Source organism: Suncus etruscus, chromosome 17 (assembly GCF_024139225.1).
Source record: "Suncus etruscus isolate mSunEtr1 chromosome 17, mSunEtr1.pri.cur, whole genome shotgun sequence".
NCBI classification, from domain to species: Eukaryota; Metazoa; Chordata; class Mammalia; order Eulipotyphla; family Soricidae; genus Suncus; species Suncus etruscus.
The window spans coordinates 43,350,147-43,365,519 of NC_064864.1; positions in this window are offsets into that span (position 1 = coordinate 43,350,147).

Genomic DNA, 15,373 nt, shown 5'->3' on the forward strand with positions numbered 1-15,373 from the left:
TCTCCGGCCCCGCATGAAAGCAGTTTTCTCAGACGCCCTGCGCCAGGCCGAGAGATGGGAGTGAAATAAGAAAAGGTGGAGGAAACAGGGCGAGGATGACTCCAAAGGAATCCCTGCAAGTGGGAGTCCTGACTCAAGGCAGGGCCTTCCCCTCTCTTCACTAACACTCCAGCATTCTGAGGGAAGCTCCGGTTGCCATGCCAGCCAGTTCCGCACGCTCACGCACCATTGAACAACGCTCCTGCGTTGTTAATTGCCTTTTGCTGTTAACACCGTGCCCACTGCTTGAAGAACTATGCCAGCAATTCCCAGCCCGGAGCACCAGCTCGTGGGGCCAGGATCTTTGACTGCTCACATCCACCTGGTTCGTTCAGACTCCAGGAACGCTGAAACGCGTCCGCACACGCCTCTCGGCCCTGCCCCTTTCAGGCGTCTTTCCTCTTTGGTTCACCAGGATGATGACATGATGCAATAGAGAACTTTCCCATCCCATCATTCGTAAGCTTTGACTCAAACAGAAAGGTGGTTTTCCTTCCTTTAAGATGCCTACACCCCTTCTCTGGCCCTCTCTGGCTTTTATGGTGGTGGTGGTGACTTAAAGGTTTTTAAGACTCCTCTCTACTAGGCTTCTTTCTTTAGCAGTGGTTATTTAGTTAACCTCTGACTCTTGACCGACAAATCCTCTTCTGTCCTTCACATTCATCCCAACCTCCTCCCACTGTCCCAGGCACTCACCAAGTTCTATCTTTATTCCAGAGTAAGTGACTGGTGGACCAGGTTAAGGTATAAACTTAAGCTCAGCTTAAGAATCTCTTTACAGCATGTTGAACTTTCTCACTCCTAGTTTATGTGTAGCAAGATATGGCTAGGTTTCACAATTCTGCTCCAGTACTTTTTTTTTTTTTTTTAAGAAACTTCACTGTCAAAAAAAAAACACAAACTATTATCTAAAAAAAAAAGTACTATTGCCGGTGAGGTGGCGCTAGAGGTAAGGTGTCTGCCTTGCTAGCGCTAGCCAAGGAAGGACTTCATATGGTTCCCCCCCCCCCCAAGCCAGGAGTAACCCCTGAGCATCAAACGGGTGTGGCCCGAAAAAAAAGAACTATTATCTAAAAGAAACTTCACTGTCCCAGTGATGACTGTCTTAAGCCCTTCAATGTTTATTATCCCCTTTTTAAAAATAATATCTTTAAGCACCATGATTACAAGCATGGGTTTCAGTTATAAAAAAAAAGAACACTCCCCCCCCTCAAAAAATAACATTTCCTTTCACCAGTGCAACCTTCCCACCACCACAGCCCCTCATCTCCCTCCTGCTCCACCTACTGCCTGTATTCCTGACCATGTTTACTTCCTTATCCAATTTAGCAACCAACCCCAGCCCTTAACTGACCTTCACTGAAACACTCTTTTTAACTTCAGGATCCACTCTTATCACCTCTACCTTTTCTTCTTTGACTCCTTTGTTGCCCACAGCAGCAACATTCCTAAAGGATTAGTGTATCCCATTGACAACTTGAGTTCCAAACTGTTCATTGGAATTCTCTCTAGATCTAGTTTGCTCTTGTTGTGTTTGGAGGTCACACCTGGTAGTATTCATTGCTTATTCTGGGCTATATACTCTGATCATGCCTGGCAGGCTCTGGGGATCCTGTGGGTTGCTGGAGATCGAACCTAGGTCAATCAAGGCAAACACCCTACCCAACTATCTCTTAGGCCCTGGGGTCATTCTGATTGCATACTTTTTAAATTGAAATGTTCATGAGGACTCTCAGAAATAGGACCAGCTGGTGGTTAGAGGTCTAGGACAGTTCATGCTTTCACAGCACTCACTTTTTAATACAGGGAGGAGGATAGTCAAATAGAAAAATAAAATCCATTAGTCTGGTAATCCAAATAGGGAGGGGTGAAAAAATGTGGGTGGCTGTATTTGTAGGACCAGGAAGGTCTTTCTGAGGAGATGACAGTTCAGAGTAAGTTCTGAACAGTTCTGTTAGGTCAGAGCTCAGGCTGGACACAGAAAGGAATTCTTGAAGAAACTGTGTTATAATAAGGTGAACACAAGGCTGGAGAAGAAAAGCCAGTGTGGTTGGAGAATGGTAAGCAAGATATAAGGTGTTAGAAAATGAGATTGAAAAGAAGCAGAGAATGAAGATCCTGAATCTTCTGATTTTAGTCTACTCCAAACAGCCTTTTCACTCAGTGCTCAGTTTCTCCAAAATTTTCCTTTTTACAAGTGTTCCCTGTTTGTATTGTCAGACTAAAGAGAATCTTCTTTTGACTACCCTTGGAGGATCATTATTCTGCAATCATGCTCTCCTTTTCTTTCCTATTGATAATGCTTTTCTAGAATCTGATCACTGCATCACTATTGTGATAGATTTTGGTCTTTTAAAGGCCTCTATGCCTCTAGGACCCTTCTGGCCTACCCAGAGCGGAAACCATTGAACATGGGTTGCTTGTTCTATCTGGGACAGACAGGATTGGTTTTGAACTGAAGAGTGAGAGAAACATGAGAACCACACAGGAGCGTCACCTGCTGCCCTGTTTACAGATATTCAGAGGTGGAGGTGTCTGCAGCCTGGAAATCTAGGGAGCATGACGAAGCAGTCTGGCAACAACTTCCTACTAAGCAGACTTGAGCTTGGATAAAGTATTTTTGTGTTTTAAAGACAGGTTTAATGATTATTCCCTAGCATAGTATAATTAAGTCTGAGAAGTCAGTGATAGTAGTCACCAAAAGGATTTGGTGAGGACTGGCGCAGTGGCAGAGTATTTGTCTTGCATGTATAACCATGGGTATAATCTGGGTATAATCCTTAACATCACAAGAGAAGAAAAGGTGAGATACCTAAAAATTGGTTCTTTTGTTTTGTTTTTGGTTTTTGGGTCACATCCGACAGCACTCAGGGGTTACTCCTAGCTCTACATTCAGAAATCGCTCCTGGCAGGCTCTGGGGACCATATGGGATGCCAGAATTCGAACCACTGTTCTTCTGCATGCAAGGCAAACGCCTTATCTCCATGCTATCTCCCCAGCCCCGAAAATAGGTTCTTAAAGGAAAAAGAATATCATGGAAATAACTCAGGGGTAGACCGGCCTGGGTTCAATCCCTATCTTCTCATGGTTCCCCTGCACGAGGCCAGAGGAATAACCCTTTGAGTATCATTGCCTGTATGACCCAAAATTTACAACAATGTGTTTAAATGCAGGTTATAATTCTGTAAAGCTTGACGGGGACCAAGACTGCTTTTATAATGAGCAAGTGATACTACTGCTACTATACCTGGAATGAATTAGTGCTTGATATTGCATGCAATGTCAGGAATCGAACTCAGGACCTCACGAAGACAAGCTACCACTGAGCCACTTCCCTAGCCCCCTCAAGGTCACACTTTGAAAGCAAGAACCTAACTAATCTGAGTACACCTGATATGCCCCTTTCATTATATCTGTACATGCTGCATCCTCTGCATCACTAACTCTTGTTTTGTTTTGGGGCCACACCCGGTGGTGCTCAGGGGTTACTCCTGGCTGTCTGCTCAGAAATAGCTCCTGGCAGGCACGGGGGACCATATGGGACACCGGGATTCGAACCAACCACCTTTGGTCCTGGATTGGCTGCTTGCAAGGCAAACGCCGCTGTGCTATCTCTAAGGCCCCTTCATCACTAACTCTTGAACATTGCTGTAAGACAAATAATCAAGTGAAAAAAAAAAGACTTTCAATGATGTTCCTTACAAGCCCTCCATGATTTCCCATATATGTAACACCTCTGCCAGGCACTAGATACTCAGATTCCTGGGACAGCCATTTTTGATATTCCCTCTTCTGTCTCCTATAATTTTTACTAGGAGACTACTAGTTGTCTCCTTAGCATGGAAACCCTAGGTCTTAGTTTGAACACAGGCTACTAAAAGGAAGTCCTTATTTCCCCAGACTCCCCTGTAGTTAACACTCTGTTGACTAAGCTCATGCTAGTTGGATATAAGTGAAAACAATGTCAGACATCTGGGTTCCTTTTCCTGCCTTCCTCCTATAAACCTGTTCTTTACACTTCCCTCCCTACCACCTTGGGGCCATTTTCTAACAAACTACTTTCTCTCTAGACTACTCATGGTCTGGTACATGATAGAACTCGTTGAAGCAATTGCTGTTAGACTGCATCATGGTTACTGCAAGCTGATTTACATCCTAACAAACACACATGCTCCTCTTTAAAATTTACTTGTTCTTATCAAAATTCTTGTTCTTGAAGGTCCAAAGTTGCTTCCACAGCTTCTTCTATCTTCCATTTTTCTCTGAACTGCTACCAGACATGAGGAAGTATCAATGCTGGCATGAGGCAACAGGCTTGACCATCCTACATGCCAAGTGTGACCATGCTTGCATTGCCATTTGATGTGCACTATAAAAGTGCACCACAGGGTAATCAGGCCAAGGATTTTTTTTCCGTTTTCCCCATATTTTTCTGGACCTATGCAAACAACAGTGATTGCCACTATCACACCTTTACTGTATTTTTTTACTCTTATTCCTTAAGGAAAAAAAATACAATTTACTGAACTTAAAAACAAATAACTATAATAGAATGCCTGGCTTGAATACAGGCAGGGGATAGGAAGGGGAGAGGGGGAATGTTACAATAGGGGGTGTTCTGTTTGTGACTGTAACCCAACTATAATCATGTTACTTAAATAAAAAATATTAGAAAGTACACCACAGGGGCCGGAGCTGTGGCACTGTGGTAGGGCGTTTGCCTTGCACGTGGCTGACCCAGGACGGACCGCAGTTCATTTTCCTGGCTTCCCATATGTTCCCCCGAGCAAGGAGCAATTTCAGAGCACAGAGCCAGGAGTAACCCCTAAGTGTCACTAGTTGTGGCCAAAAACAAACAAGCAAAGAAAAAAGTGCACCACAACTAAAGTGTGCATCCCTAGTGAACATTATAGACAGTGTGGGAGCATCACAGACAAGTGAATACAACCCTTGGATATTGTCACACGAGAGGGAAGGGAAATAAATGACTTCTACAGAGAAAAGATTGAATTCTCAAGATTTATTCTGTCACATGATTTAAGGTTTTTTTTTTTTTTTTAATTGGGAATTGGTGGGAGGTCAGGTGGCTGGGATACGCCTGGTGATGTTCAGGGATAACCCCTGGTTCTAGTTAGGATGTGGTTTGAGGAGCTATAAGTGCTGGGGATCAAGCTGGGGCAGCGACATGTAGGGCAAGTGCCTTACCTGTTGTATTACCTCTCTAGTCTAACCTTTTTTTGACATTTGCTATTTCAACAGGAGACATAGAATACACAGAGATCCACAACACACAGGGACACATGTGGGGATACAGTGCAGAAACTGTGAGGAACAGTCATACAACAATGTATGTATACATACAACAGTCAGCCACCATCAGCCTGACCTCTCATCTCTGTCTATAGTAGTCTCCAATTTTTTTTGCCCTGTAATGTTAACCTTGACTGAGACAAATTTGGGACTCCTAAGTAGTCTCCTGAACTCTTTTATCTCTTCTGGTCTCCAGATACAATATTCACTGTTTAATTCACAGGTCAGGGCCTGGCCAGGGAGCAAAGCCCAGGAGGAATCTGGCCAGGTCAATGTCAGAGCCAACAGCTTGGGTCCCAGCAGGACCCTGTGGGAAGACGAGTAGTGTTGCAGAGTCTCTCTTCCAGTGCTTGGCTCCCTCCCAGGGTTATGTGGAACATCAGACAGTTCAGTTCCCAGGTCTCTATACTGTCTTGTCCTTTGCACTGTCTCCCCTATGAGCACTAAGGAGCCATCTTAGCATTAGTTCAGAAAGACCTACCAGTGCAGACTATGGAGAGCAGCAAGCAGAGGAGTGTGCAGACTGCAAACAAAGGTCGAGATTCTGCACCGCAAACCTGGGAAGAACAGTGACAGGTGGAGATGTACCTGCAACTTAGATTTCCATGGGAGGAGAACTCAGAAGAGCAGGATAGAGGGGAGTTTCTGAGTGCACTGCTTCCTAGCAGTCATCTACAGAGCCCTGGAAACCCATGTTCTCCCTGCTGGGTTGAATGGAGGGCAGGCTTTAGCATGTTGCAGTGGGGACATGGAGAACCATTGCACCACTGCATTCTGGTTCCTGCAAAGTATGCACGATACCCCATGAATGGTGATGACACTAGGCACAATGAGAAGCAGAGGCCAGTTCCTTTTCCCTGGACCACACCTGCATTTCCAGGCAGGCACTACCACAGCCTAGACATGGGAGCTTCGCCAACAGCATGGGTAGGGCCAGGCTGTAACAGCCACCTCAAGCCCACAGAAACAGGGTAGAGGACAAAGATGGGCCAGCACTGTACTGGAGGCAGAAATGGGGACACAGTGCAGGCAGCACTGGGTCTGCCCTGAGGTGGGGGCACTGACAACTTTACTGTGGGTTTCTGTCTGGTTTTGTGGAGTCTTGGGTGTAGGGACAGAGGGGTCAGTCAATGGAGGGGATCCATGGGTGGGGCCACTTGGTGTAAAATCTTTGCCTGTTCCCTTTCTTCTGACCCAGTCACAATCTGAATACTTAAGTCCATGGTCCCAGCCAGCTGTTTCAGGCCATACTTCAAGGCAAATCAGTGGGGACATGGTCCAGGAATGTGGAGCAGGATTCATCCCTGGACCTCCGAAAGCATAGCTGCCACTTGTCTCAGCACCCACATGGCCCATCCTCTGAGGAATTGCCCACTGGGACTCTGAGATTAGGTATCCCCAGACACCCAGCCCTCCCACTACTGTCGCTCTCTCCACTCCCCCCACCCCTGCCATGGCCTGAGCTATGCCGCACTTCTACAGCTCTAACCTCAGACTGCAGTGGCCTGGATAACCCAGCACTGAAAATATTCCAGCAAAATATGGCAAGCACCTGGCCAGACTGGTGCTTAAATCAATAGTGGATGAGAAACTCGTGGATCTTGTAGCTGAGCTGCTCTTGTTGCCCTGAGGTGGTGACAGTGACTCAGCAAGTGAGTTCCAGTTTCTTTTCACAATCCTTCCAACGAGAGACTGAATGCTCCTGTCCTATCATCATAACCTGCTCAGCCCCAACGGGAGCTAGCGTGTTGCCTCCCTTTGCTAACCTTAGCCTTCATCTGAGGCAGCTCTCATGGCAGAGACAGATCCCCAGCCCCATGATTTCCCAACAGGATCCACAACCTGAAAGAAAACCCCTGCACTACTCTGTGTTTCTTAGAAGTGGGATTACAGGGCCCTTCCATGCTGTTTACCCAGGTTTGATTTCTGGAATCCCCTATGGTTCTCCAAGTTCTCCTGGTTCTCCAGGTTCACCAGGAGTGATTGCTGAGTGCAGAGCCAGGAGTAACCCTGGGGCACAACTGGGTGTGACCCAAATTTTTAAAAATGAGATTAAAAATGTCTTCCCTGTCCCTGCTTCTGCCCTTTTCTTCCCTTGGTTTCTTACCAGTGGTGCTAAAATCACCCAGGGAAGCTTATTGGGCAAAATTCCAGATCCTCTCTGTACCTGTCAAGTCATGTTTCTGGGAGTAAGTATGGTTATTGACATTTTACAAGAGGTTATTCTGATGTAGGTGAACCACAAGTCAGTGGAGAACTTAGACTTGACTGCCACCATCCTGGCCCACATGCCTGAGGGTTAATTGCATCCATTCAGCAGGGGGCAGTAAAGTGCCATCATGCCCATCAAATGGTGGGTTCCAAACTCCCTAGATCAGGCCCTGAACTGGGGATGGGGATAGACTAAGCAAAAAGGTGTAGGCTTGTCTCTGATAGTATTTAGGGTTTTCTGGGAAAGACCATCTCTAATCAGAGACTCACAAATATAAAATTACCGATTAGATGTAGCCAGGAAAAGGAAAGCATGTAAGATGAGCATTTCTCAGATGGTCTTGACTTAGTCTGGAGATTTAAGCCATGCAGGCACAGTATTATATGAAATAAGATCCTAATGACTTGACACTAAAGTAGGCTAAATGAGATGGCTTAAGGGAGGCAGAACTTTCTGAACAGAGAGAACATTGTTGCAGAAGGCCTGGAATGAGAGGACAAGGCAAGTGGTTAGGGACCAGGAGAAGCATCTCAAACTCAATTTACCTGCGAGTCGCAGGAGGCAAAGTCGGGGTGATCCTTGAGTGCAAAGTCAGTAGTAAGCCTTGAACATTGGGGGGTGTGACCCAAACAACTAAAACAAAACAAAACAAAAAAGATTCCTCTAGGGCAGGGCCACAAAATGTTGTATGGAGGGCCATTTGCTGCCCGCGGGCTGCAAGTTTGAGACCCCTGTTTTAGAGGAAGCATTGGAAGTAAGTAGGAACCAGCATATGAAAGACTTTAAAGGTTATGTTAAGGGAATCAGTTTGTATTAAAAACAAGGGGTCTCACAGTGGACTTTTGCTTTGGAGTTGGTAACAAGTTTAGTTTTGTATTTTGAAAAGGTTACTACTTTGCAATGGAGAAAGGATAGCAATACACTATACTGTCTCTCTGGCCCCATCAAATCACTGACAGTTTTTTTTTTTTTATAGAGGAGGCCACACACCCCAGTGGTGCTCAGGAGTTAGTTACTTCCTCTCTGTGCTCAGGAATCACTTCTGGAGGGTTCTGAAACCTATGGGATGCTGGTAATCAAATTGGTTGCAATAGATAAGGAATGTGCCCTACCCCTTGTACTATCTCTCTGAGCCCCCACTGCCAGTTATTTATTTATTTATTTATTTATTTATTTTGGGTTTTGGGCCACACCCGGTGATGCTGAGGGGTTACTCCTGGCTATACGCTCAGAAATCGCTCCTGGCTTGGGGGACCATATGGTATGCTGAGGATCAAATCAAGGTCCGTCCTGGGTCAGCTGTGGTCAAGGCAAGTGCCCTACCACTGTGCTATCGCTCTGGTCCCAGTTTTTAAAAAAAACAGTTCTCTTGCCTTAATAGGAGTGCATTTTGCACATGAGCAAAATGCCACAAAAGAATAGAAATACTTAAACTGGTGAGGCGCTCATTGAAAAGGGATATTTGAACAACATTTTGAAGAACAGTAATAGTGTAATTCTGAGACTGGTAATTCTGTAAGGTTTGGTATAGATAATATATTGGTAATTATGTTGTAGTTGAAAATACTTGTTGGAGCATGGAGGGTGTTGGAGGCTAGAGCACACCATACAAGGTAGCTCAAGAACAACTTACTGGTGATTCAATTAAATAAATTTTAAAAAGGAAAACAGCATAAAAACATGACTGAAGGTTATAAGTCTAATTGACTATTGTACTACCCACTGATCTCCAGTAAAACGTTGTCCACTTCGATACTTCAAAGGGTCTTGGATTGATCTTCACTAGCACTGCTAGGAAAGCACGAGTAACCCCCCCCCCAGCAATACTGGGAAATAATTCCACCCATATAAGAAATATGAAACATTTAAGAGCTGGGTCAGGGAAATAGATCAAAGGACTGGAGTACACATTTTTGCATGCTGGATGCCTGGGTTTAATCACTAGCACTACACAGTACCCCGAACCTTGGCAGTAGCAAAACCTAAGCACTGTCAGGTGTAACCTAAACCCTCCACCCTCATGAAATTAAATTGATGCATAAATCTATTAGCTGACACTTAAAAACAAAATAATGTTAATATTTATTCTATCAACAAGTCTGTAGGTAGGGATCTACCATATTGCTAATTTAGTAGCCTTATGACGTTAAACACAACTCAGTTTTGTGTATATTTCTATGCTCCTAGTCTTAGGCTTATTTCCTCATGTTGGCATAATGGTGGCATCACCTTTCGAAGGGAGAAGAGAGATTTTTTTCTTTTCTTTCTCATTCTGTTAGCTTTTTGGGGGCCATACCGGTGACATTCAGGGGTTACTCCTGGCTATGTACTCAGAAATTGTTCCTGGCTTGGGGGACCATATGGGACTCCAGGGGATCAAACCTTGGTCCATCCTAGGTTAGTGTGTGCAAGACAAATGCCCTACTGCTTGTGCCACCTCTTTGTTAGCTTTTATTTGTTTTGTTTTTTGGGTCAGACCAATTGGCACTCAGGTCACTCTTGGCTCTGGAGTCAAAAATTACTCCTGGCAGGCTCAGGGGACCTTTTGAGATGCCATGGATCAACCTCCAGTTGGCAACATGCAAGGTAAACACCCTATCTGCTGTGTCATTGCTTTGGTCCCTTCTGTTAACTGTTTTAAAGTATAAGTTGTACAATTTTAATTTTGAAGGTTTTTTTTTTTTTTTGGTGGCAACAACCAAATGTGCTCAGGGATTAGTTCTAGTTCTGCTGCACTCAGGACTCACTCTGGTCAGCTTGGGGACAATATGGGAAGATGGGGACTGAACCTGATTGGTCGCATACAAGGCAAGCACCCTACCCACTGTACTGCCTCTACATTTTAAATTGTATAGGTACCAGCCTGTACAGACCACAGGTGCTTGAGGGCCATATGGCACATACCAGGGCCATCAAGCACATACCAGACATGTGCACTGTCTCCCTAGCTCATCATGTCTAATTTTTGATGTATACTTGCATCTCTTTTTTTTGTTGTTTTATTTTGTTTGGTTTTTGGTTTTTGGGTCACACCTGGCAGCGCTCAAGGGTAACTCCTGGCTCTATGCTCAGAATTCCCAGCAGTTCAAACCCAGAACTCTTGCATGCAAAGCAAATGGCTACTAGCCCTCTGAACCATCTTCCTACTCCCATGTGCCCATTTCTTCAACAAATTAGTGACCATCTCATCAGTTTTCTTTCTGAGCTAGGGTTAAAGTCTCCATATTAATTTTGGGGCCATCTCCAGGTTTACTCCTGGGGATGTTCAGGATAGACCACGATGGGTGCTTGAAATGGAAGGAACCTGGTTCAGCCACATGCAAGAAAAGTAAGTGCCTTACCTGCTATACTATCTCTCTGTACTAGCACGTTTAAAACACATGATCAACTTTAGGAGTATAATTTATCAATAAAATCAGAATTTCTGTTAAGGTGAAAATGGTATTGGCTTTTTGGCTTGTCAGCCAACAGAATCTGCCACACTATGCTAAGGATTGAATTCTTAGGAAACCATCCTAAAAAAGGAAGTAGCATCATTACATTTCACTATCAGAATTGAGGGACCTGGGTCTGGAGCTAGCATCACCACATCTGTAGATGGCTTTTTCAGAAGATGCAGGAGAGGACTTGAGGTGTTTGAATTAAGAACACCTACTGACTAATGGGGTGGATTAGGGAAAGGAAGTTATAGGATGACTTGAGGGATTTATGCTGGGTGAATCATAGGCTATTTCATCAAAGCGGGGAATATGGATGGAGGTGGAGGCTTGGGTGAAAAAAAAATGAGTGTGAAGAGATAATGAGTTTCAATGTCATCTTTGACATTGAGGCATGCAAAACACAGACTAAGAGAAATTAAACTTGAAGAGTTATGAGAGCCTCACTCAAACTCCAGAGGTGAGAGCAATACAGAGACAAGGAAGAACTGATGAGGACAAATAAGTAGTGCAGATAGTTGAGGCTTAATGTGGTGTGGATTTGTTCAGCATAGGATAAAGTCAAGAATTCTTTTGAGGAACTTACAAAGATAATTTTAGGTACGGCTTTTTTGATTTTTGGCCACGCCCAATGACACTCAGGGGTTATTCCTGGCTATTTGCTTAGTAATTGCTCCTGGGTTGGGGGACCATATGGGATGCTGGGGATTGAACCGCTGTCCATCCTAGGCTAGCACGTGCAAGGCAGACATCTTACCACTTGCGCCACTACTCTGGCCCCTAGACAACACTTTTTAAAAAGCAGTTAAAAAGCTGTTTTGAAATACAAATTTCTAATTTGTTTCAACAAGTTGGATTACACTAATTGACATGGAGAAATGATGTCAACATTTATTTTGTTTTGCTTTGTTTTTTAAATCATCTGACTGGGAATCTTAGAACTCAGCTTTGTGAACTGGTCAGCAGAATAGCAAAGCATTGCAGGCTTTTGTCAAGAATTCCGATTTTGGGGCCAAGAGATAGCATGGAGGTAAGGTGTTTGCCTCACATGTAGAGGGTCAGTGGTTCAAATCCCGGCGTCCCATTTGGTTCCCCGAGCCTGCCAGGAGTGATTTCTGAGTGTAGAGCTAGGAGTAACTCCTGAGCACTGCCAGGTGTGACCCAAAAACCAAAAAACTTCTGATTTTATGGGGAAACCAGAGATAGCACAGAGGTTAAGATTCATAACTTTTGCATGGCTCCGTCTCTGTCTCTGGAACCACAGGGTCCCTCAGCATCCCTGGAGGCTCCTGCGCACTGCCAGGTGACTTGGATAATCACTTGCTCAGCCTGGCTCCAGTTGCCTGCATGTTTGGCCCTTCACATTGAACCATCTACCTGGCTGATCGAAAATTGTTCGGTGGGCCCCTCAGACCACCTTGGAAACCCCCATGTACTCCCTAAAATCATGCTTTTCAAATGCTTGAGGGTATGTTAAAGTACTGTCCAAACCAGGTGGATGAATTCAATACAATGAGGTAATAGGCATTGGGATCAAAATGTAGGTTCCTTTTCTGTTTATTATAGCAGTTATAAAATATAAGTTAGAAGGTATTTCAATGTAAATTCAAATATAAAATTTATCAATCACATGAACTAAATACTGTTTAAAAAATAAAAATTCCATTTCACTGAATAACACCCATTTAACAGATTATTGAAATTTGAAATACATGAAGGTTAGGAAAAATGTTTTAAAATATTTTTCTATTCTATGTTTACCTTGTTCCAAGCATGAAACTGAATTCTGGGGTAATAAAAACACTTGTTATCACATACCATGGTTATGTAACTTTATTCATCAACTCATGTGATTTCTTTTTTTTTTTTTTCTTAAATTTTTTTTTTTTTGGTTTTTGGGCCACACCCGTTTGACGCTCAGGGGTTACTCCTGGCTGTGTGCTCAGAAATCGCCCCTGGCTTGGGGGGACCATATGGGACGCCGGGGGATCGAACCAAGGTCCGTTCCTTGGCTAGCGCTTGTAAGGCAGACACCTTACCTCTAGCGCCACCTTCCCGGCCCCTTAAATTTTTTTTAACTCATGTGATTTCTGGTAGCAAGTTGAAATGGAACACTTGAAACAGATAAGGAATTGGGGGACAGAAAGAAAAATTAGATCTTAGAATGGAAGGAGAAAAGGAAGTTAGAACTGTCTAGCTAGATTGGAGTGTAATGGAGGGGGAAAACCAATAGAGAGGACCGAATGTCCAAACCAGACAATGTCTAGACTCTAGACCATGCATGTCCACTGGAACTCTGAGCCACACATTAGCAGCTTCCCACCAAGAATTGTCAGTGTCCTTATTGTTTTTTTGTCTCTGCCCTTCCTAACTAAAAATTGGGCTTAGGGGGCCCGGAGAGATAGCACAGCGGTGTTTGCCTTGCAAACAGCCAATCCAGGACCAAAGGTGGTTGGTTCGAATCCCGGTGTCCCATATGGTCCCCCGTGCCTGCCAGGAGCTACTTCTGAGCAGACAGCCAGGAGTAACCCCTGAGCACCGCCGGGTGTGGCCCAAAAACCAAACCAAAACAAAACAAAACAAAAAAATTGGGCTTAAGGGCACACCTGGAGGTGCTCAGGGCCACTCTTGGGTGTGTTCAGGGGTCATATATAGTGCCAGGCATCAAATGTAAATTGGCAAGGCACAAAGGATCTTTTTTTTTTTTTTTTTTTTTTTTTTTTTTTTTTTTTGGTTTTTGGGCCACACCGGTAACGCTCAGGGGTTACTCCTGGCTATGTGCTCAGAAGTTGCTCCTGGCTTGGGGGACCATATGGGACACCGGGGGATCGAACCGCGGTCCGTCCAAGGCTAGCACAGGCAAGGCAGGCACCTTACCTTTAGCGCCACCGCCCGGCCCCATGGCACAAAGGATCTTAACTTATGTTTTAGTTCTCTAGCCCCAGTTTCCCTGTTTTTATTTTTTGTTTGTTTGTTTTGTTTGTTTGTTTGTTTTTGGTTTTCGGGCCATACCTGGCTGTGCTTAGGACTTATTTCAACTCTTTACTCAGGGATCACTTCTGATTAAATTTATAATTAGGTTATAAGTGGACCATTTGGAGAGCTGGGGCTCAAATCCAGGTTGGCAGCATGCAAGGCAAATGCCTTACCTACTGTACTATTGCTCTGACCCAATCTTTCTTATTTTAATACATAAACATTACATGAAATTCTCCTCTCTTGCACATTTCAGCTTTCCTAATATTCTGACAGCCTTTGATTGAGTCTGCCAGATCCAAGTGAGAGTGACCATCTTGCCTTGTTACTGCAGGCACAGACTAAATAAACTCCTTTTGTCTCATTTACAGGATCTTCACTTATTTCCCGCCATTAATTCATGTATTTGTCATAGATGAGTATTGTATGTGCCAATGCTGTGTCCAACAGCACTGATGGGGAGACAAGCTCCTGCTTCCAAAGATATTTTGTCTATTAGATCATGCAATGGGGTTAAGTGAAACAACACGGTAGAAAAAAAGAGGAAGGAAAGCAAGTAGGCAAGCAAGAAAGAAAGAAAGGAAAAGAAAGAAAGGGAGGGAGGAAGAAGAAAGAAAAAGAAAGGAAGGAAGAAGAAAGAAAAAGGAAAGAGAAAAAAGAAAGAAAGGAAAGAAAAAAGAAAGGAAAGAGAAAGAAAGGAAGGAACGAAGGAAGAAAAGGAAGGGAGGGAGGGAGGAAGGAAGGAAGGAAGGAAGGAAGGAAGGAAGGAAGGAAGGAAGGAAGGAAGGAAGGAAGGAAGGAAGGAAGGAAGGAAGGAAGGGAGGAAGGAAGGGAGGGAGGGAAGGAGGGAGGGAGGGAAGGAGGGAGGGAGGTGAGCCTATAAGTGGAAAGGGATGAGTTGGTCTGGCTAAGAGGTGGGGGAAGAATATTCAAGGCAGGTACAAGATAAGCAAAATGACCAAAGCCGGAGAGGCTGGAAACCATTGGAAGGGAGAACTGCCTTTCTGAGGCTAGAGCTGGTGGACACAAAGGGATTCACAGAGGCAAACAACCCCAACATCCACCCACCGTAGCTGTCCAGTTGTTGGGATGGAGGCGGCTTAAACAAGAGCCACTAGAGCAGAGCAGCGGGTACCGCTCACCTGTGCGCCCACGCGGTCCCTCCCCATCCCCGCCTCTAGGCGGGGCCACTGCACAACACCCTTGCGGATTGGACGCGCTCGAGAACAGGGGGCGGGCTTTCGAGGCAGTGTGCTCCGGGGATTGGCAGTCCGGCGGGCGGACGTGCGCTCTCTGAGGATCTGATTGGTGGTCTGTAGAGCCCGCCCCTCGCAGAGGGTCCTGCGCCTGTGATTGGCTCCCTGCGGTTTCCTTGGGGACGTGGCGCCGCCACCGGCC